The following is a 23,375-nucleotide window of genomic DNA, read 5'->3' on the forward strand; positions in this document are numbered from 1 at the left end:
AGAGCTATTAGATCTATGGCCACATGGAAACATTTTAAGATTTTATTTCAGCTAGGTTCAGGGTTCAGGTAAGCACGTGTGCATATATGCACTTCTGCTACAGCATACCTTGCTTTGAACTTCTCACACTTGTCCCTCTGAGCAGCCCTTGTTGCCCATTTCTATTTCATTATGTCCTGTCATGCCTGTGGCATACACTATTATCCCTGGATTTTCAGGGCCCTTGGCAAAGTACAATGTGCAGTGTCATATCTGCCTCAAAAGTTTCTCTCCTTAACTCCACAAGCAGAGAAGGTGTTGTTTTGTTTTTGTTTTTAAACACTGCAGGTTAGAGAGCAGATGAGATGAGAGAAAAAACAAAAACACATCATTTCAGAGCTGCCTTTCCTACCATTGTCTCTCCAGCTTCCATCTCCCTCAAATTTTTTGTCATTTTTTCCTTTTGTTGTTGTCTGAGTCTACCAAATGAGGCTTCTCTCTGAAATTCTTGAGGGAATGTGAGTAATTCCCCAAGTACGTTATATACAAGTCTGGAAGAAAGACACAAGTCTGGCAGCACACCAGCCCCAGGAAAGCACAAGGCATAAAGTCCAAAAGCTGCTCGTGGGCACTGCTGTCAGCCCAGGACAGCCCATACAGCAGGACATAGAGAGCCAGGGCAGCCTACGAAAACTATTGGAGCAGGCACTCATGACTGCAGAACAAAGTTACCTAGCAGTGTGAAGCCAGGGACATTTAACCAGCCCTGCTCAGTTGCAGCTAAGCACTACCATGCGGACTTCAGCTGACTCACTTGGCTTTTCTTGGCTAAAACACAGGCTTGCCCCAAACAGTCTACCTGCACACAACTGTTGGGAAAGCAAATGGCATAAAAGCAATCATAGTACACATGGCAGAACTCACTGGCCCATAAACAGGCAAAATAAAGACTCAAGCCCTTTGTCCCTGCTGTGATAAGATGCCAGCAGCCCACAGCGCTAACTTAGTGCACAGAACTGATCCCAGTGATGGGCTGGAAATTAGATAATGCATCACATACTCCACGGTAGCCCTGTGTTTGGTCACGGACCCCAGTTTGCCACTGCCTGCTCAGACACCTGAATGTCAGAGCATCAGGACAATCCTTGTCACTCCAGTTCTGGTCAAGTTGGACCAAAGCAGAGTCAAAAATGGGCTTTGAAGGACATGCATACAAGATAAGTTGTATGACTTTGAAACTAGACACATCTGTTGCAAAACAAAATTAAATAGGTTTTACTTTAGATGATGAATCCTGGCCCATTCCCATGGGAACAGTTGGCAAACGTACTGTTCCCGTCAGGATGGATTTAGGGCACTAAAGGTGCTTTTCATTGTCAATTTGGGTTTTTGTTTTTTGTTTTTATTTTTTAAAATCAAAATAAGTTCTTATTATTAGTCAATCAACAATTTTTCATTAGTTCGCTAAGACTTGTTACACATGAGTTATAATGGGTTCCTCACGTCCCTTTGAATAGTACTTACATTTAGCATTAAACAACGGCCATAACAGAATAAAACAGCCAAAATAGAGTCAATTATTAAAAAAATTGTCCACAGAACCCTAGTTTCATCAGATGGCTGATTTCTAGATTATCATGATTTGCTTTCCTCACTCAGCATATGTTCCATGCCTTGTAAACTGCATACCTGGAAGAAGTATCCTTTCTTGTTTAGATTAGAGAGATCTGTACATCGTGTGCTCTTTTTCTGAACAGATTTGCCTGGAACGCTTTCAAGCTGACATTAACAAAGCAATATGTAAATAAGGAGATGTTCTATACTATTCAGAATCATCTCTGAGATTAACAGCGTGCAAATCTGGATGCTTTTTTTCCTCTTTTAATATAGATTCATGCCTATCAATCCTGTTAGTGATGGTCAGTGATGCTTTTATACACAGGCTTAGAACAAATTTTCCCTCAGACTTTTCCATGGCAGAGCAAGAGAAAACTGTTGCCTTGGCATTCTGAGGAAGAAACTTGGTTCAACATTTCCTAAATTCTAATGCAATAAGGTTACAGCAGTTCTAATGAGTTTCCTGTACGTACAGCTGGAGCATAGAATGAGATAATTTGGAATTAAATACCAAAAAAATTGCTGAATTACACTTCACTTCATACACTCAGTGCTTACCTACTGACATCAGGACAAACAATTTGCACCTCTTAATGTAGAGTTTGCTCTTATATATAATAATCCAGAAAAAAAAAAAATCTGAGTAAGACTGGCTTTGATAACAAACTCAGACACCATCATCATGCAGTACCCAAAACACACCAATACCAAGTAATCACTCCAACCTTTACAAATCAGCAGAAAAAGTAGTAAGATCACAATATTCATACTTCTTAGACAAAGTTACCTGACCTGAACAAGGCAGGTACTCTTCAAACACAAGAATAAACAAAATGCTTTGAAAATAGCAGCCATATCTTCTGGCAAAAGCCTTTACTTAATCTTTCTGTACACCACACCTTTTCTGTGACATTCTTCTTTGCCTCTCTTGACACCTTGCATATGGACTGCATGCTCCCTGGACCCCTGAGAAGACACAACTCTAAGGTACTTGCTTTCACTTGCTTAGCATGCACATCATCTAATTTTTTTAAATCCTCACTTTGACAATCGTGATTTATCACTGAGTAAAATATGGGAAATGTTACTTATATTAAAATATATATATATATTTAAACACAGAAACTTCATTCAAGTGTAGGTAAAGTTGTGACAAGCCATGAAAGGTGTAAAATTACAAATAATGTGAAATAGGCTTCCTAGTCAGAGAAACTAAATGTTTCAAAGCTCAGGATGCATTTGCTTCCCTCCCATGTAACATAGTTTAGAGCTGCCGGCAGGCTGAGCAGCTGGAAGTTTGCTATGCCACTGGTAAAGCAAAACGTTTCCTTTTATTTTCTCCTCATATGGAAAACAATCTTCAATTTTATTATAATGCAATGCAAGTATCAAGAATATTCTTAGCAGCATGTTTCTTTGGTCATGTTGTGAAAGTAATTGTAACAAAGAGAATATAAAATGTATTTTCACTGCTAATAACAGCTTACTTCTACACAGACCATTTCATCCGTAACACTTCCTAGTCACTCCTGCAAACCACTGACAGCATCTTGTTCTCAGACCCGCAAGGCAGATCTCAGCCCAGTATTTGGTCTGACTGCATGTGCGGAGCCCAGACAGAAGGATCTTGGTGGCACAGCGCAGTTGAAGATGACAGTCATGACATTTCTATGAATTTAAGATCTAAAGTTTGCTTTTACTTTAACCTCTACAAAATCCTCTGCGTATCATCATATCTGTCTCCCACAAGTTCCTGGAAACAATCTTCAGCAGAAATGCCAAGGAGTTAAATTTTAGGACTTATCATGGAGCTTGACTAAGCTGCATTCAGCCTCTGCACCCTTCATGTATGTGTGTGGCTGTTAGAACTGCAAAAAGGATACCAGAAAAGTACAAGTCAGACAACTGAATTGGAAAAGGCAAGCTTTCTAAACACAGTTTGTACTCAAAGGTCCCGGATTTTGTTACTGACTTGAGTCTGAAATAAATTCGGTTCACTTGTTCTTTAATGGAAATTTAGGCACAGTATTCTGGCAATAGGACTCCCTCAGGAACATTACTTTAGGCTTTATCATTTCAGATTTATGCAGTATTATCCAGCAAACTTATCTCCTTATCTCTGTGGATGGCTGTGATATCTCTGGACCCTAATAAAATGCCAAGTTACATAACAACTTCGCTTACATCTGCAAAGTATTACATCATATTAAATTCTTGCAGTTGCAAATGAATCTGTGTAATCATCTGCTTAGAAATTCTGACAGGAAAAGTATAAATTAGTAAATCATTATTCAGCCATAGTTCTCCTTCACCTCCAAGTGATGGTACCTTCAGCAGGCTACAACACTAATTTAATGGCGAGGTCTTCTTAAATTTATTTTGATGCTTACTGAAAAAGAGTCTGATAATTGTTTTCCATAAGTAGGGCTTAAGGTTCTAGACCTCATCTAGTTGGGATGCGTACAGAAAGGCAGAGAACTATGATGTAAAATTGCCCATGGGTGAAGGACAGAAGGGGCCATCAGATCAAGCACCGACAAAAGTTCAGAACTGTCTTCCCCTGGAGCAGAATAGGAAGGACAGAGAAATACCATGCTTCTGAGGATCCAAAAAAAAAAAAAAAAAAAAAAAAAAAAAACCAAGAAAAAAAAAAAAGAAAAACCAGAAGTGTGAATAAATGAGTTCTAAGATAACAAATCCAAGTGAAGAACAAGGCAAGTATCTACACGAGTGTGGACACTCACATGCATAGGGCTCAACACCCAGCACAACCACTGGCATTTTGGGGAAGGAAGCCAAGCCTTTGCACTGACAAAAACATTCATCTTCTTCACTCTCAGCTTTTATTATTTACTTGATTTTCTGGCTTGAAATAAATGGCTTAGCCACAATATGTTGTCAAGAGAAGTAACATCTGTTATGGAAAAGCAAATTGGCAAGGACCACATTCAAGTTGGATCTGAATAACGCTTGTTCTCCTCAACAGTTAGATTTATTCCAATTTTTTTTTTAGAAATACAGATATAATAAATTCATACACAATCAGGCCACACAGTTTTTATTCCTGGAACTTAAGCTATAAAGAGTTATAACTTAGTCCTCCAAATTCTCCTCCAACCTGGCGAGGACTTAGTGTTAGGACTTCACTTGCCTTTGGTCTGCAACTCTTCTCATCTGAATAAATTCTGAGAAGTCACATTTACCTTCACAGCCTTATGAACAAAACTCTTGTACAAAAATTAGTCCCACACAGCAGCTTAGTACCTTGTTCTACAATTATCTGTTGCAGTGCCCTAATGTTCAGTCCTATCTCTATGCCTAATTTTCAGAAGTATATTAACCACAAATATGCTAGACATACATTCATTTTTATTTATCATATCATCAAAAAGCACTTCATGCACTGACAAAAACAGGTGTATGTATAGCAGGAGGCACTAAAATGCACAACTTGTTGTCAGTATACTTTGAAGAAACACTTCCTATTTCTGCCTGTGTGGACCTACTCGTATTTTAACATTACATCAGTTACGTAGACCCCTGATGCTAACTCCTTCACTAAAGCAGTGCAATGTAAATAAAATAGCATCCATAAAAATGCTCATTGTTATGCATTCTGTTAATATAAAGAAATGTTAAGTTTACATCTGACTACTTTAAAATAATTAACAGGGCACAAGAAGGAACATGTGCTTGTGCTTGCAGAAGTTTCTAATTTACAGCCAGGATTCTGGCAGAATTAGCAGCTCTGGCAAAGATGCACCAGATTCTGGTTTGAATTACCAAAACTCTAAGATGGAATTACAGTCACAGACAACCTATGGGTACATAGTATAAAAGCTACTCTTGTCCTTCCTCTAATTGCTCTCTTGGCCTCCATTTCTCCCCATTTTAGAAGTTTCTAACAAACTATCACAATGAATCCTTTTTTTTTTTTTTTTTTTTTGTAAATTAAAGTTGGTTTGAAATTTGCTCATCGTGTGCCTACCCAGGGGAGCTATCATCTTCCAATCCCTTTATACTGCTCAAGTAAGATTTTCACCCAAGAGAGCACTACCATTTGCTAAAACATAGCTCAATTTTTCTTTTTTGTCTTAAGTAAACTATTGCAATGTGCTAAAGTACAGAAATGCCAGTTGATGCACTTCATGGCTTTGCAAGAGACTTCCCTCCCCCCCATGATGTGCTGACAGATTAGTAAGAAATACATAAAACACATCATTCAAAACATTTTGTGAGTTCAAAATATCTCCAGATCACAGTGATAATATCCCATGGGACTCTCAAGTCCAGTAAGCGAATGTCCAACAGCAGTCTCATAAACAACAACAGAACCGCCCATGCCTCCCCACAGCCAGCCCATCCTCCACTCACTGCACGGAGCAGGTGTAGACAGGGCCAAAAAGCCCAGCAAAGAGGAACAGGAGGGCTGGAATTGTCTAAGCTAGAGTTGCCCCAATACAGGTGTTACCACCACCTGGCCCAAGTCAGGGAACTGAACAAGCAGCATCCCCACCTGCCCCTGTGACAAGCAAACATCTGCCTCCACTACTTCACACTGCTGGGGTTTGCCATGGCTACGTTCCATACCACGTTCATGCCATGGCTACGTTCATGTTACCACATGAATCACAGGACCACCAAGGTTGGAAAAGACCTTCAAGATCATCCAATCCAACCATCCACCTATCACCAGTAGTTCTCACGTGGGTAGGCTGAAGCTTCAGCTTTAGTACATGAGCATTCTATTTTAGCATGGTCTAGTGGTGTTACTTCAATGCTTCTTCCAATTTCACATCAGGATTCTTCCTTGGGAAAATACAGCATTTTCAATACAACTATTATCTCCAGAAATAATTCAGTTTTGCCTAAAGGTCTTGCGTTATCCAGGCAGAACAACAGAGGAACAATTGCTTCAAAAGGAACATATCAAAATAGTTATTAATTTAAACAAAATTTGAAACAGTGATTTAACTTTTGCTTACTGATTCTGAAGAACTTGATTTTGAGACATGAAGTTTCTCCTGATTGACAGAACAGTGTGTAGTTCTTGCTTTGACTTTTTTAATCCAAAAATTTTCTACAAGTTTCCCCTCCCACAGAACTGCTGAACAAATCAACTTTCACTTTAATTTGAGCCTGAGGTTGCACTGAATAATAGTTATTTTCCCATGAAAGTAAGATTTTATTTCAGACTGATGTTGGGAGTAGGGATAGGGAATCATAAATTGTTGTCACATGAAATCAGGATACCACTGGCCTTCTGAATTTTTTTTTTTCCATTTTCCTGCCATACGCATTCATCTGTGATTTTTACCACAGCAGACTGCCTATTTTAGTGAGAATTATGCACACAGTTTATCCCGCAGTTCTAGACTAATGCAGCTCTTGTATTCAGCACTTCAAGGCACAGGTTTCCATGCTGTATCTAATTAGTTTAGGGAAATCAAGTGTAAGAATTAACAATGCTGCCCAAGGCTGGAGAGCAGCCACTTGCCCAGCCTAGCTGTGTCCCCTCTCATGGTCAGCATACACCTGGCGAAGCTGCTGCATGCTCTATGGGAAGTCAGAGCTGCACACCATTCCTGCTGCACTCCAAGCTCCCTGAGGTTCGCTGACGCTCAAAGCAGAGGGGAGATCATGTAAACATCTCCTGAAAACTGTGCCACTGAGCCACCAGGAAATTCTGCTTGTTCCAGGAACAGGATCTGGAACCATAAGGTAACCTTGGAGCCTAGCCACAGCATTGCTATTTCATCACAAGCAGCAGGGAGGCCAGGGAAGGCCAGGCAGCTGGTACAAAAGATCACAAAAAAAAGATCTCTCTTCAGGCTTCAGAAAGATACAGGAAGAGTGAAGACAGCACCAGTCTCATGGAACCTCTGAGATCATACTCACACGTAAACAGCCTGTACAGAGCACAGCTCTTGTACAGGCTGGGAATTGAGAGTCAGCACAGGAAGGCAGCTACCCCAGCCTCACAGCCATGCCCTGCTGTCAAAGCATCCCACAGAACATTCAAGCTACTATAGCCCAGACCAGAGGCAGGTGAAATGATTTCTGCCCATGGAGGCATCATCCTTTGTTTTTTTGTGCTGACTTCCAGAGCAACCAAAATTGAAGTCTAGAAATCCAATTCATTTGTATATAATTAAAGAAATCATATGCAAGACTGAAGAGTTGTGGCAATACACTCAGTATTTCCAACAACACTTACATTGGGCTGACCAGAAGCTCAGCATTGGGAAAAGTAAATACGTTACATTCTAAAAGGAACTGCAGAAATCATTCTCCAGCTGTAAACTTGCATCTATTATTCAGGAGTGTTTGTTTTCATTATTGTTTCATTTATTGTAGATTTCTTGACATTCAGCTAACATAAAGCAGGTAACCTGAAGGGTAAGTTAAGTTTACATAAGAGAACAGTAACCTTCTTCCTTAGTCTGCATGAAACTGTAAATATTATGTTACTAAAACTTGTGTGTACTTAGTTTCTCTTTACAAAACAAAGCAGATAAAGCCTATAGAATTGGAAAATGCTTTCCAGCTTGTGTTTGTGATTTCCAAAATAGACTTCTTGTAATTGTTTGCTTGTAATTTCTCTTTAAGATATATGGGAAACTACTAAACTGAATGAGGCATTTCAGATATATTTTATGCATTGAACCTAAGTCTGATAATCTAAAAATAAAAAATAAAAAAATGGTGCCTCACTTCAGGTACTCATACAGATGGAATAATAATAAAAGGAACCTGAAACTTAATTTAAATATTTGTAATGGTTTGTGGATTTCTCCTGTCAACACCTTTACGGAAGAAAAAGGAAAAATATTGTATGCAGGAATACTAAATCACAAACCATCCTAATCTGTGATGGAAAGCAAAACTGGGACTGGCTGAATGGTGTTTCTTATTGGCTTCTGAATCATTGATTCCTTTCAGCACTTTCTATCTAAAACACAATTAAGTTGTTCAATCTTTATCATCATGTTACCTGCCAAGCTTTACATCGCCTGAATTGCACTGCTCTGTTTGGAAAGAATTAAAAATTATGTACTAGGAAGGGTGAAAGTGTTTGATGCTCAGGATTCAGAACAAGAGGCTGTTCTCATTCATTTATCAAAGTATCAAAAACACATCATTGTTCCTTCTGCTGCATGTAAGAATTCTCAAAAAACAGTGGAAGTGTCAAAAAACAAGTGCAGATCATGATTTTTTTGCCCTTGAAATCTGAATTTGCTTGAGAAATTTCATTGCCATGGCATTACCCATGTGGTTGTTCTCATGATCACCAGATTGTTATTAAGACATAAATTGTTATATGGGTGGTGGAGCAGTTTTAGCACCTTTACTTTTTAGGTATCTTGCAGGTACCAAAGTCAACAGGAGATTGTGGCCATGACTCTTCTAAATATTACTCAAAATCAAGTTACTCACATTCACAGCAGATGAAGTCATTGCTCACCAGCAGAGGTACACAGACAGTAACAAACAGACTTTAACAAAGAGCAGATCATCTAGATATAAAATACCAGCTGAGACTTATAGCATTTACTACTGTCCTGATCCTATTGCGCGAGTTGTGAGGAGAATTCTGCAAATCAATTTTAAGAAAAGAGCAGCATGCCTGAAAAATAACCAGAGAGAATAGTGGGCAGCAATAGGAAGTCTCTAGGCAACCTATACTGCAAGCATGCAGTTGGCTGGAGGGGCAGCTATCACAGATTTACTCCCACCGATAATTACAGAGGTGTAATGTGAAACAATAAGAATGTGTTTTTTAATTGTTCATGATTAAAGAAGGAATCCAAGCAGCAGTATAAACAATGAAAGAGAAAAAAAAAAAAAAAGTGCTAACATTGCATTGAAGAAGTGCTATTGCTAAAAGGCCAATAGAGAACAGTTAGATCAAAATTTGTGTTTTCCAGCTATAATTGCACATCTAATAAAAGGCATTATCCTTTTGAAAACTTTGTCTATTCAAATCCTTAGACCGTTAGCACTACCTTCACAACACCATTATGTTCTTATGTATACACATAACAACTTATTATAAAGATCTGTATCAATAAGCAGATTGTTTAAGACATTCCTTAAAGTTCTTAGCATAGTAATGATCGTCACAAGTAAAAGAGGTGCAGTCAGTCTCATTTACTATGAATAATGATTTGTCTTTGTGAATTACAATTTATGGCCACTTCAGAACTTGTGGAATTTTTATTCTTTTTTTTTTTTTTTTTTTTTTTTTTTTTTTTTTTTGAGTCAGAGCTGTAGAAGCTTCCTCTCACCCAGGATACACATAACTATTAAATACCTTTGTTTATTCATATCCAAAACAACAAGAACAGCACCTCAAGTGCAAGTTATTTGCTGTTCATATCCAGCCCAAGGAATGAAAGCAGCACCTTCTTAAACTGCAAACAGGTCCCACTTCTCAATTTATGAATACCTGCACAACCCCCAGAAGCCAAAGCCTTCTGGAAAAGAAGTGAGAGAATTCATAGGAGTGCTGCAGAGGCACATTTGAAAGCCTGACCAGCAGAACCTCTCTCTCTCCGTCTCAGCTTCCACAGCACAATAAGAACAACAGACACAGAGAGGATTTCGCTTCACTCCCAAATCTGTACAGAGAAGGGGGGAAATAGTAAGGGAACTGGAGACCAACTCCTCACTCCACAGCTGCAGCATTTTAAGGGACACTCACCTCTTTGACCTCATTAGCTAAAAAGAAGTGTAAAGGTCAGCATGTAAAAGTCAGTCAGCATGTCCATGTCCTTTAAGATATAATTCTTTTAGGCCTGCTGAATGCAGTTAACAAAAACAAAACAAATACCCCATTTTGAAGATTGCTTTCAGTAGTACCCACTCCAAAAAAAAAAAACCCACACCAAAAAAAAAAAAAAAAACAATGATAAAATTCAACACAAGGACTGAGTTATGTTTGCATGGCAAAACAAGAAATAGTACAGACTGTCATAAGATGCTACATTCTCCAAAACTGAGTATTCCCCCCCCCCAATATTATTATTATTTTTTTTTTTAATGCTCCACTTTATCCTCCTTTCTGACCTGCTCCAGCAGAGCCTAGGACTTTGGAAAGACACAAGAGTTGCTCAGTCCATAATAATGAGGTACAGCCAGCTGATATTTGGAACCACCACTGGGGGAGTGTGGTGCACTCCACTGTGTCACTGTTGATGCTGTATTCGGTAGTACCACAGGTGACTCCTGCCCAGGAGCCAGCGGTGATCATGAACTGCAGAGCAACTATCAAGAGGAAGGATGATGGCTGTTAATACACATGCAACTTAAAAATAAATAAATAAATAAATAAAATCAGCTTAGCAAGGTTGGAAAATGCTGTTGTCAGGAGAAATTAATAAAATAAATCTTGTTGTAAAATATATCTTCCTGGGGTTCTCTTTTCATAGAAAGCTTTATTTTCTGAAAAATGATATTCAGCCTTACAAGATATTTACAACTCTTACGAGCACAACAATTCCTGCTTTCCTTACTGTTTTGATGTTAGAACTTCAACACCTCCAAGTGTATCTTTATCATCAACCCCTGCTACAGTAAAGACTCAAAGGAAAAGGATGTTGGCTCACCTGTTTGCTCAAACCATTCATTACAACATACAGAGATCTTGGCTATATGCAAATTCTAACCGCAGTAAGTAGGAAGCTGGAGATATTTGTCATCGCTAAAATAAAATAATCTTAAAATTAAAGACTCTCATTTTTATATGCAGGTTACTCTAGAAGTAACATCTATTTCATTTATTTCCATAGAAACTATAAGACATGTTAAGAACACAATAACACTATCTGATAGAACAAATTCTCAGCTACAAAATGCTATCTTCAACACAGTCACCACCAGTAGCTACAAATTTTCACTAGGCGTAAACAAGAGTCCACATACTACACAAATGGATGTGACCCCATGTCACCACTGCTAAATGCACCACTCACTGCCTCATTATGCTCATAGCCATTGTTCATTTTTTGTAACAATTAGAAAGATCAACACAATGAAATGGTGATACAAGATAGGTAATGATAAAGGAACTAACCGAATAGAAAGATGCCAGAAGGAAAGGAAAAAAAGGACTACTCACCGATTTCCAAAGATCTAGGCTCACAGAAGAAAACTCCACAAAGGGAACTCCAGAAAGAAATCCTTCCATACTGGCAGTCAGCCCTTAAACGAAATCTAAGAGAAGCACAGACAGGCTCCACCTCTTCCTGTCATACAACTGAATTGCCTTCACCTGCGCTCCCAGAGCTGACTTGGTCTTTTCTCCACATGCTCAATCAGTGGTTCAGGCCATGACTCAAAAATTACCATACAGATTTCCATAAACATTCAGCAAGTACCAAGGATGTCAGTGGGTGCTGTTTTTTCCACATGGAGAAATTCAATGACACACCTTTGCTGCATATACACTTCCATGTCAGACACCATTATGTCAGACTGTCCCACTGCCACCACCTGTCACAGAGCAACAAAGTGTAATAGAATACTAGTGAGAAGATTCAACCTCTGCTGCCATACCAACATCTGCCTCTGATGTCGTGGGCCAACATAATAAAATTGGAGGTATTACTTTTGGAGCAGCCCTTGTAATTTGCTTATTTAGAAACAGCTGAGGTGATTCTATTCTACAGACACAGCAAAGCCAATTAACATGGTCACTAGTTGTTCATTACTCAAACCTATGTCCTCCAATTTACACTACCCATATGCTGAGCTAATTTTGTATGGAACAAGATGCCAGAGAAAGGTGCCAACTCACTAATACATAAAAATTACACATGCTGTAGTGGTTCAGCTGACAGACAGGCCCTGTTCCAGCATGGAGCTCTCGACTATTCTGTCGAAAAATCTGCCCTGCCCATGTAAATCCTTTAAATCTTTTTCCAGGCTAAAATTGGATTTCAGCAATGAGGGGGCAGAAGGAGAAGGATTTTCCATGATAACTGATTCTGGTGGTGACTGTGCAGAACTGAATGGGAGGTATTGCAGAAATTAAAAGAGATCACTCTCTAACAGTTTGACGGGATGTGTGCGTAAACATGCATTTGTCACGGCACTAAGCCTTGGAAGTCTTATTTCCACACCAATCTTCTACTTTGTGCCTCTGACCCAGGACATATAAAACAAGATAGCCATGTGACTAAGCCTAGACAACAGTGTTGCAGTCCTGCTGCTGAGGTTAGGGCCTAAAGGGAAGTCTAAGTCTTTCCAGGAGCTCAGGAGGAAAACATGCTCATATTTTAAGACCCTTGTATGTTGTTTGTCAAGCACAGGGAAAACTGGCCAGTGTGAACTAGAACATGGAGGTTTTCATGGCTGATAAAGAAAGTAACAGTGAGATGTTTTTTGTCAGTAGAAAGGAATCTCTTTCCCCTGCCAAATACCTTGATGGCTTGTAGGCTTCCTTCTATCAAGGAAGGGGATGCAGCATTCACAGGGTGGCCAAGCCCAGCCTAGGTGAGTGTTTATTCTGCCCCAGCAGTACCCAGCCTGCTGTGGGACCAAATGGGGAGCAAGGAGTCTGCTGGTGTTCCACTCTCACCCAGCATAGGGCATGAGGCTGCAACTGCTCCCAGCCTGCCTGCATTCCCAACAGGTTCCAGTCCCTCTTGCCTGCCCTCTATACAGCCCTCCCCGCAGACATGCCAGCACAGCCCAAGGGAAAGTTTGTTTCTGCCTACTACAGCAAAGATAGCCAACAACATTTAAATTTTCAAGGAAAGTAGAATATAGAGAGAAGTTTAAGGAAATAAAAGCTGGATTTTTTTTTTTTTCCCTTTACCTACTGAGGAAGACAAAGTGGTGGTGCAGGGGCTACTTGAACTTCCCACCATGCAATACTGCTCATTACAGAATAAAATCCAGCAGGGAACACCAATCAAGCAGAGTATTCGAGAGGCAGAAGCACCATCAGCACCCAAACAACAACTCACAGGGATGAGCCCAGGACTCTGCCAGGGCTGGAATTCAGGTGCACAGCCTCCTTCATCTTCATTATCATATAACACAACCACACTCGGTTGTAAAAGGAAGGTCCTCCTGCCGAGACAGATAGCAGATGCAAACATAACTGTTTACAGAAATTAGCAAGGCAAATAGATCAGCAGAATCTTATAGGCCTGTGACCGCTATTATATTTGGCTGTGGCAGCTTTCCTGGTGGATAGCAAGTAAGTGAAGGGAGGAAAAAAATCTACTGCACCTTCCCTGTCAGTGAGCCATGTGCAACCCATACAGTAAATAGCTGAACTAATTCACAGCTGTCACATTTAAAAATGCCACTGAAGTGCAGAAAAGAACGCAGAAATTCAGAGCCGTGCATTGTCCCCGATCTGCAAGAATAATACTCCCAATCTTTGGTCCTCTTCTGGCAAAGGTTGCTGGGCTAATATGGCTGATACGTGTAACGCAGAAAGCCAACTGTCATAGCAGATGAAATGCATGTTTTCTTCCCAGCCTTGTAATGCAAATCAGTATGTTCTGTAGAAAACTGACAATTTCAAGTTTCCTTTTTATATCCAAACGAAAAGGTGCTGGTTCTCGTGATTTGCAGTCATATTCTCTTTATGCACAGGACAGTGAGGGCAGCTAGCTACATCGTAAGTCTTGCTCATTCACCTAGCACACTGCACACCAGACCTAGAGCATGTGGGAAGAGATTGTCCCTTTCCACATCAGACAAGGTGCCTACAGCAGCTCCAACATTCAGCTGTGTCTGCTAGGAGCAAGCTGAAAGCAACAAACTTTTACACACATGTTGCTGAGCAAATTGACAAAAAAAAAAATTCAAAAAAATCTGTTTGTTGCTAATTGCAACAAACTAATTGGAAAGTGATAGAACTCTACTAAAATAAAATAAAATAAAATAATAATAAAAAAAAAGTATTTTTGCATCTTATATCCTTGTTAAAATGCAAATATAACCTGCTTTTATACACACATGAAAATGTTGCATATATCTTGTATCCGATACGGGAATCTCACAGTTGCAGAACACCTATTTAAGAATACAGGAGTTTAAGAGCCTGCTGAAACCTTTTAAAAACATCACATACAACTCTTTGAAGCTTCAATCCCAGAGCCCTTCCTGAGAATAATGGTGAAGTTAAATCAATTTTACTTTGGGATTACTCTGCCCCTCCAAGTCTTCCCTTGGTCAGAAGTAATTTATTGGAAGATTACCTCCATTAGAAACAATTCTCCATCCTCCTTGAATGCATTTCCTTCCAAAGAGTTTATGCTAGACTTTGAGAAGCTAGCTAATCAAAAGGACATTTGAATTAATTTCTCTAATGTTCTTCAGAAAGTGCTGCCATTGCAGTCAGTCTTCTAAGGTGTATGGAGAGTCATCCATTCCATTATTCCACTATTTATTACAGATACAAATTCATTCTTCACCAAAGTTTTGCACATCATATTGCTTTTAATAATGTCTGTGAAGTTTGAATGGTAGGTGAGCTGTCTCATAAACAGCAACTGCTTTGAGTTTGTGTATTAAACTGATTTACAGTGGAGTGGCTGGAGTTCTCTTCTGCATAGCTATATAGGATAGTAAATATTACAATACGGGAAAGTATTTGTAAAGTATGCTAACACAGCGGGCCAATGATGTTTTTACTAGCTCAGAAAACAGATCAATCTGGCCTTGTCAGAGCAGAGTAAAACGTGATTCTTCCAGTAGTAATACATGAAATCTCTGTTAGCCTATGATATAGAGTAAACAGAAAGAGTTTAAATACCAAGCTTTCTGTGCCAAGAAAATTGTTTCACAGAATATATAATTTAATCATATAAAAGGGTGGAGACATCTTTATCTATTTCAGTTACATCTATTTCATACTCAAGAACAATAAAAAGTTAATAGAGTCCTTGGCCTGGGGGGAAGAAAAACAAGGAAATGTTTGCAGTCTTCCTTTATATATTATTAAGCACATACAGAGTGATTGTCTATTTCTAGGCACTCCATGTGCCCTACTGCTGTTCTGCAGTCTGCTCTCCGGGCTGTACTGCCTCTGCTAGCTGGAGAGTTCCAGCACACTGTGCAGAGGGGACCTGTTCTGCCCAACAGGAATGAGCTCCCAGCCACCTGCCAAACCCAGAGCTTCCAACAAATCCTGGCTCCAACAAAAACTCCCAGACAATTCAAACTCTGCATCAGCCAAGAAAATAAAATGCTAACTAAAATACTGTGATAGTAAACAGACTGGATTTAGCTTCATTGTTTAAAAAAGAAAAAAAGAAAGAAAAATAGAAAAAAAGCAAATAAATAAATAAATAAATAAATAAATAAATAATTTAAAAAATAGGAGCAGATATAGAAAAGATGATACAGAATGTAACTTCATATTTCCCACACAGAGGTAGAGATGGGTTCAATCAACTATGCACTGAAATAAGGAGCAATAGAACTGAGGATTTCCTCCTTACTTACATTTATTTTACTATTCTATGGTATAAGAAGTATCAGCATAGCATCTCTGGCATTTCAGATGCATGTTCTACCTGCCCTCCTCTCTCCCCACCCTCCAAATATGCTGTCATTTCCAAAAGGAAAAATTTTGTTTAATGAGTTCTTCCTGCCAAAAAATAGTCTAGCAAGCAGCAGAATGAAAATAAGTTACATTATATGGAGCCCTTAACTACAATCCTTCTGCACAAAAATATCCAATTAGTAGCAAGAGTTGCTAGCTTCTGAGTCATTAATGAATACTTCTGTGTGCTGAATATTCATATCTTTTTGTTTATGACATTGCCTCCAAGCTTGACCCCTTGTCAACACATCAGAAGGATGAAAGCTTTAAATGAGGTATTAACAAATTCTTAAATAGCTTTTTTTAAACAGCTTGGAAAAACTATCGAACCATGACTGTTTGGTCAGAGACAAATATTGAAATTCCAACACATCATTTACTTGGCCCTTCAGTAGCTGAACATATGAATGCCACCTGTTTCACCATATATAATATTCCCTTATGAGAATGCAGAAATTATTGGTTATACAGGTCCTTGGCAAGTAGTGAACTCTGTGGGCACAAGAAAGCTGCCCACATGGAGACCAGCAGGTACAGAGCATAAAAAAGCCAAATTCCTTCTGTAAGGCTGCAGCAAGAGGAATTTGCTTTTAATTCACTTCAATTTAAAAAAGGCAGTATGGTTCCATCAGGTATATAGGTTAAAGATAAAATTAATTAGTATCTATTTTATCTTTCTACTCTTTTTACTAACCCTATAACTTTTTCATACTTATATACAATTTACAGTTATTATATACAATTTTATTTTACTGTGAGACAGTTATCAAAGTTGGGCAAATTGCAATTTTTTCTTTAACTTCTAGTGGCTAATAATATTTGACTCTTGGACAATCTAGCAGCACCACTTAGTATCGTGCTGGTTTGAAACAAGGGGTCTGAGTGATTTTTGCAAGCGGGGAAGCAGTTTCTTCCTGCTTTTTAGCCTTCCCCTGCATAACCACGATAAACCTTCCCTTCCTCAGGAAGGCTGCAGCACCACATGAGTCCAGCTCCTTGCCTTTCTGTCCAGAGCACCCTGCTACAAGCCATCTAGCCATAAACTGCAGCAAGAACACATGGATTGACATGCAGCACTTCTGCTTCTCTCTATTTTACTGGGGCAAGAAGTTCTGGCCATGGAAGAGAAGGCTTTCTGGAGAAAGGGCACTGTCTGTCCCAGAGCTGGTCACAACAACCCAGGGACAATCCAAAAAAGATCCACAGTGAAAGGAGAGTTTGCTATGCATACATAATCTTAGCATCCAAAGTATTTTCTACTGCTTGGTTTTGGATGTGCTTAAAACCCCCAAATTACTATGGTATTGGTACACATCCAGTTTTAGCAGAGCTGGGCTGGTCATGGTATGATCCTAGCTTTGTCCTGGTGCTACACACAATTCCTACCCAGCCCAGAAAATTTCCAGGTTTCCAAATTTAAGTTCCACTTTGTGGCCATTCCTGCACACACACACTGCTGTTCCACTTCCCCTCTCTTTCAAGAGAAAGCGGAGCAGTAAGATTCAGATGCTTTCACCTGGCCTGGCTGCCTAATTCATGAATGCTGTTGAAAGAAATTTATTTCTAGTTATTTTGAGGTTTCCATAGGGTCATTAACAACTGTTTACAAGAGTGGATAGTAATAGGACAAGAGGAAATGGTTTTAAACTAAGACAGGGGAGGTTTAGGTTACATATAAAGAGGAAGTTTTTCATTCAGAGGGTGGTGACACACTGGAACAGGATGCTCAGGGGGGTTACGGACGCCCCATACCCTGAAGGCATTCAAGGCCAGGCTGGATGTAGCTCTGGGCAGCTGGCTCTACTGGCTGGCGACCTTGCACATGGCAGGAGGGTTGAAACTAAATGATCTTTGAGATCCTTTTCAATCCAGGCCATTCTATGATTCTATGATTTTATGATTGTGTTACTACTGTTCCTTGTGGAAGGTATGAGAAAAAGCAGTTTTTGTGGTACATTGCTCCTTTTAGATTTGAGAAGCCATGTAATGTAGAGGACGTTAAAAAAGAAGAATGTGCAGAAAACTATTTTAGGTTGGAGAAAATACTTTACAATGAGAGAACTAAAGAGCTCAATCTGTTTATCTTAACAAGAAGAAGATTGAGCAGTGAGTAGATTACCACAGATAAGCACCTTTTGGAGAGAAAATACCAGATACCAAAAGGATCTTTAATCTAGCAAGAAAAGGTATAATAAGGAGCAAGAGCTGAAAGCACATTAAATCAAGCTAAAAATTAAGAACATACTACAAATTTGGTGAGTTATTGTACCTGATAATAGGCTGAGAGAAATTGAATTGTCTAGGACAAACAGCAGATTTGCATGGCCAACACTTTTTGGCCCTTCACTTGAATTTCAGAAGGGGGTGGAATACTGGAAAGTATTTCAGTTTAGGAAAGTGCATACTTCCTATCAAAATAAAACAACTTCACTAGCCTATGCTTGATTACTTTCTTCCACTTCTCTGAGAAAAGACATACTGTTAATTTTGTCAATTAATTTTGTTAATAGCAAAATCACTGAAGTATTTTAATGTACAGTTTTCTGTTTACTGTAGATTTCAGGTAAAGCAATTGCTCTGAAGACTCATAGGCTAGTTAGCATGCTCTCACTATATACTATAGTTTTCTTTAAAATGCACACATAGAATCATAGAATTGCTCAGAAAGGAATTGGAAAAGATCTTCAAGATCATAAAGTCCAACCACAACCTAACCATACTACCCTAACTCTAATGCTACAATGCTATAATGAATAAATAGATCATCATAGAAACTGCTACTATTTCATTAGGAATTGCATTTAACTACACAAGGTACAATAAACTAAATTATCTTCAGTTTTTATAAAATAATCTAATAGACATAGTACCACTATGTTCATGGAAGTGAGAGTAAGACTTCACAAAGTAAAGCACAAGAAAATCTAAATATTTACTGAAGAAAAAAATTAAAGATCCACAATGTGGTTATCCACCACTCTCCCATCAACCAAAATTTACTTCATATATTATATACAGTTTTGCTCAGCAGACCTGCAAGAAAACAACTCTGTATTTGGACACTGATAACTCTCAATAAAGAAATGCATACATCAAAAATACAGTTTGAGTAGCTATATTAAGTGGCAGCCAAGAAGCTTCAGGAAACACATCGAAAATATTTGAATAGCATTGGAACTTGTTCATAGTGAGAAATCAAATTGTGAGACATACTATGAGATTTAATATCTCACAGAAAATAAACTGTGTAGATGCTGACAATTATATACACAGCATGAACCACCCTGAAGTGTTCAGGATTTTAAGATCTACAGTAAATGCCTTTTATTAATCAGCTTAAATAGTAATTTAAAGTGCTTGTGCAACAAGAAATCCTTTGAGGTCACACAGGACTGGAGATTTACACTGACAGACTACATTAACTGCAAGACAACAAGAAGAATGTGCGCCCCACTAGCACACCAAAAGATTAATCTGCAAAACAAGATCTAAAGTAATCAAGAATTCAGAAATTTAGACAGAACTTTTTGGATGAACACATTTGACTAAATAGAAGATCTGTGCACAAGTGAATCTATGGCAGAGTACTGGCTATTCCAATTAGCACGAAAAGGCGAAAGCAGAGCAGTCTGCATTCATGGCCACTCTTAGATGAGTGAAGAGCTCGGCTACAGCGTATACTGGAGACAGCTCAAATTGTTTGCAATATTATCTCACGTTTCACACACAAAAGAACATGAGATGTTTAAGGAAAGCACAACGCAGAGTGCTGCTTCAGATACGGGCTCAGGCATGAAACGGGCAGGTCCTGCACAGCATCAGGCACAGGAGTGGGGGGTGGTTCTATTCCACTGGCTTGATCCCAGATGACAAGACAGGGGAAAAGGTTGCACCAATGATCATTTAACCACAGGAAAAAAAAAAAATCATTACCAGCTTTCAGATATAAAAAACATAGGTAAAAGTCTGGAATAGATGAATTTGAGGATTACTCAGTTAAGTTCCATCTGTAGCTCTGCCTGTCATCTGGATTCCATAGGTTAGAAAATATCAGGAAAAAAAAAACAGAATCAAAAGAATTGTGGAGAAATTGCTTTTGGCTTATTAGATATGATGAGCAACTGCAGAAAGTGGATGGCCAAAGTCCAGACTGGAGAAGCTTCTAGGGACCAGAGAACAATTTAGACATGCTTAACGGGAGAACCGCTGACACAGAAGATGGGGAATAATCACGGCTGCAGAAAGTAGTATGACAAAAGGCTGTGAACCTGCAAGAGGAGGATTTTTGGCTGCACAATTTTTGCCTGAGACAGCAGTTGTTTAGGGAGCTCAGCTCCCAGGGACTGAAGTAAGTGTAGCCCTCACCAAGCAGGGGTCAGCGTGGTGAGGATGGCCCTGGGACACACAAGGTGGCAGTCCTGGATAGCCCTCTGCAGCCACCCCTTCCCTGATTTGTCATCTCTATTGGAGCATGGTGCTCCCAGGGAAAGCAAAATTTAGGCAGGCTATTGCTCATGTTGCTGTGGAGTTATTCTTTTACTATCGCTGAGGTGACTTTCTAATCACCACCTGAACAGCTTTTTCTTATCAGACTACTGAACAGTTTTCTCCATCTCCTCTCAACTTTAATTTCATCTGGCAAAAAAAAAAAAAAAAAAAAAAAACCAACCCACAACTATAGTTTAAAATATTTATATTCATTTCATGAACAGTTGCTCCTTGTCTATCTATACTTTTAATGTGTCACTGATGAGCAAGGCTGAGTCAGATTTACAATTAAGATATTTGGTCATGCAATTAATGATGAAATTATCTGAAGCATGTGTTAGTAGCACAATTTTGCTCCTCTGCAAGCTGAGAGAAGTTCTACTCCTGATTTCAGTGACAGCAGTCAGCTTAATGGTGAGCAATTCAGAGTTTTCTAACTTAGAGCCTTTTTAATGCCACGAATAGCATGCTGTATCCTTGGTAGCATATCTTTGAGGCTATCTGTTGGCATAGCTTAATTATCCAGTATCAGTTTTCAATTACAAGTATATGAATTCTGACATGGCTGTTAGAAGCCTAACAAGTCTTTACTGAAAATGTATGAGCATTCCCTGGTGTTCTTATGAACAATTTTTTCCTTCATCAGAGGAAAATGTGACCTCTTTATTGGCATTAGGAGTGACAGTGTAGTTCATAAACTACCCTTGGTTGGGGTTGAAAAGTACTGTAATTATGTGACATATTTCCCTCGGGTGAAAAAAAACAAAAAACAAAAAACAAAAAGCAAACAGATTCTGCTTGGTGAGACAGTTCAACACTCAAGAACTAGAAGGCTAAAGATATTTTAAGTCAAATAAAGCCTACAGTAATAAAGTGCAGTCTAGTATATACAGAGAGAACTCATTATCTTAAGTACAAAAACAGAAGTAGAAAAAGGATTCTGACTTACACTACTATTTTCTCTAAGTTTGATTACTATACTTTCCCTGCAAGTATGGTGGCATCGAGACTGGTTTATAGTAAGTTTTGTCTCTGACTTCATGTCTGAAGTTCACAAACAGTCCTCCTGTTCCTAAAAATTTTCTGCTTAATTACCATTAGAAAAACGGTATTGGAAGCAATAGTATCTGGAGAAGACTATGGAGAAAGCTGTTCTTCTAGAGAAAAGGATTCCTAAGTTTATTACTTTCAGCAAGATTCTATTTTAAAATCTCCAAATGGTAAAATCACAAAAATACACAGAGAAAACAGTCACACTGTTAACTACTCTCAAATGCAGTATGATTATAACAAAACTTGCAAATGCTCCCATAATCAGCAAAGCCATATGATTAAACGAGGAAGAAGAGAGTCTTTGAAATCTTCTGCTTCTATTCCTAAATATTTTAAAAATGCAGTTTCAATGTTGCAAATTACGTTCCTTTATGTTGCTATTTCCCTGCATCGGATGCTGTGACAGCAGTCTGAATATCATACCATATGACTTCTAACCAGCAAAATCTATTCTCAACAGAAATTATGTTCCACTTATTCCAAATATTCTGAGGACATCAAACATATTTGTGTAAATATGCTGTATTGTAATTGAGAGAGTTGTTAGTACTCAGAATTCAGACAGCATTTTTACAGCTTCAAGGTGCTATACAAACACTCAACTGATTTATTAATTAAATTTTCTAACTAGGGACATAACCTAGATTTAGTTAGAAGAAAGCTAGAAAGAAGAAAGAAGTCTGGGTAAACAGGTTTATCATGTGTACATAAAAGACCATACCAAGTTTTCATAGGAAGCCTTCTCCATTAAAAAAAAAAAAAAAAAAGGCAAATTTTATTAAAGGATGTTCAACTACTACCGTCTTTTCTTTCATTTTTCCCAAATGCTGGGAAGTGGCTGGTTAGTCCCTATGAGAATCCACGGTCTTACCCAGTTCTCCTCCTTGGTGACCAAAATAAGACTCCCACTAGTTTCGACAGACATACAGCTCAGCCTTTGAGGCATGGAAAGCTTCTAACTCCTGGTGGACAAACAAATGTGCAGCTGTACTGGTCAGTTTGGACCACCAGGCAGATTTTCAGAGATAGTTGGAACTTGGTTCTCCTAAAGAAGCAAAGGTTCTTTCCACTGAATTCAGTCAGACATGGGTAACTATTTTAGAAAATTTCTACCTGTCATTCCTGACCTTCCCTACTTCATAAACCTGCGAACCAGTAGCCTCAATATTACTGGTCTGTCTTCTGTATTTTATTACCATACTGGGGGATATTTTCAGACTCAGTAAGGAGTTATGACCTAGATTTACAAAAATATTTAGGTCTGTAATTCCTGTTCACTACTTAACATCAGTGACATAGTGAGCCTCATTGCCCACATCCAGCGGGGCTTTTGCTATAAACCATTTATCATGCAGATGAATTTTGCCCAAGCTCCTGAACAGATTCAAGTCAAACACTTTAAAACTAAAATCATCTGTCTTCTATGGGTTTATGGACAATGCAGGAGAGTAAAAGTCTCTCATCTGATATAGATGAGATATAGATGATATAGATCTGATATAGATGATATATATCATCTACTTCTTATTCTTCTTTCTTTGGCACATAGTAAATTGAACCTTGGCAATAGAAATACTTTGGGGAAACAAAGATAATTAAGAAATATAAAACATGTCACTTTTCTTGAACCCAGTTGGAATCTTGGTTTTGTGTCTATCTTGTAGGATTA

General features: G+C 38.7%; 1 long non-coding RNA gene across 2 annotated transcripts in view; it reads right to left on the bottom strand.

Annotated features, from left to right (window-relative positions):
* The window catches only part of LOC128072828 (uncharacterized), a 93,627-nt gene extending 81,856 nt beyond the window's left edge, over positions 1 to 11,771 (bottom strand). For both annotated transcript variants that reach the window (XR_008202456.1, XR_008202455.1), the window contains exon 1: positions 11,717 to 11,771. This is a non-coding gene — a long non-coding RNA (uncharacterized LOC128072828). The remainder of the gene's footprint in view (positions 1 to 11,716) is intronic.
* Between the last annotated feature and the right edge of the window lie 11,604 nt (positions 11,772 to 23,375).

This window comes from Tympanuchus pallidicinctus, unplaced genomic scaffold, assembly GCF_026119805.1.
Source record: "Tympanuchus pallidicinctus isolate F22 unplaced genomic scaffold, pur_lepc_1.0 scaffold7, whole genome shotgun sequence".
Classification (NCBI taxonomy): Eukaryota; Metazoa; Chordata; class Aves; order Galliformes; family Phasianidae; genus Tympanuchus; species Tympanuchus pallidicinctus.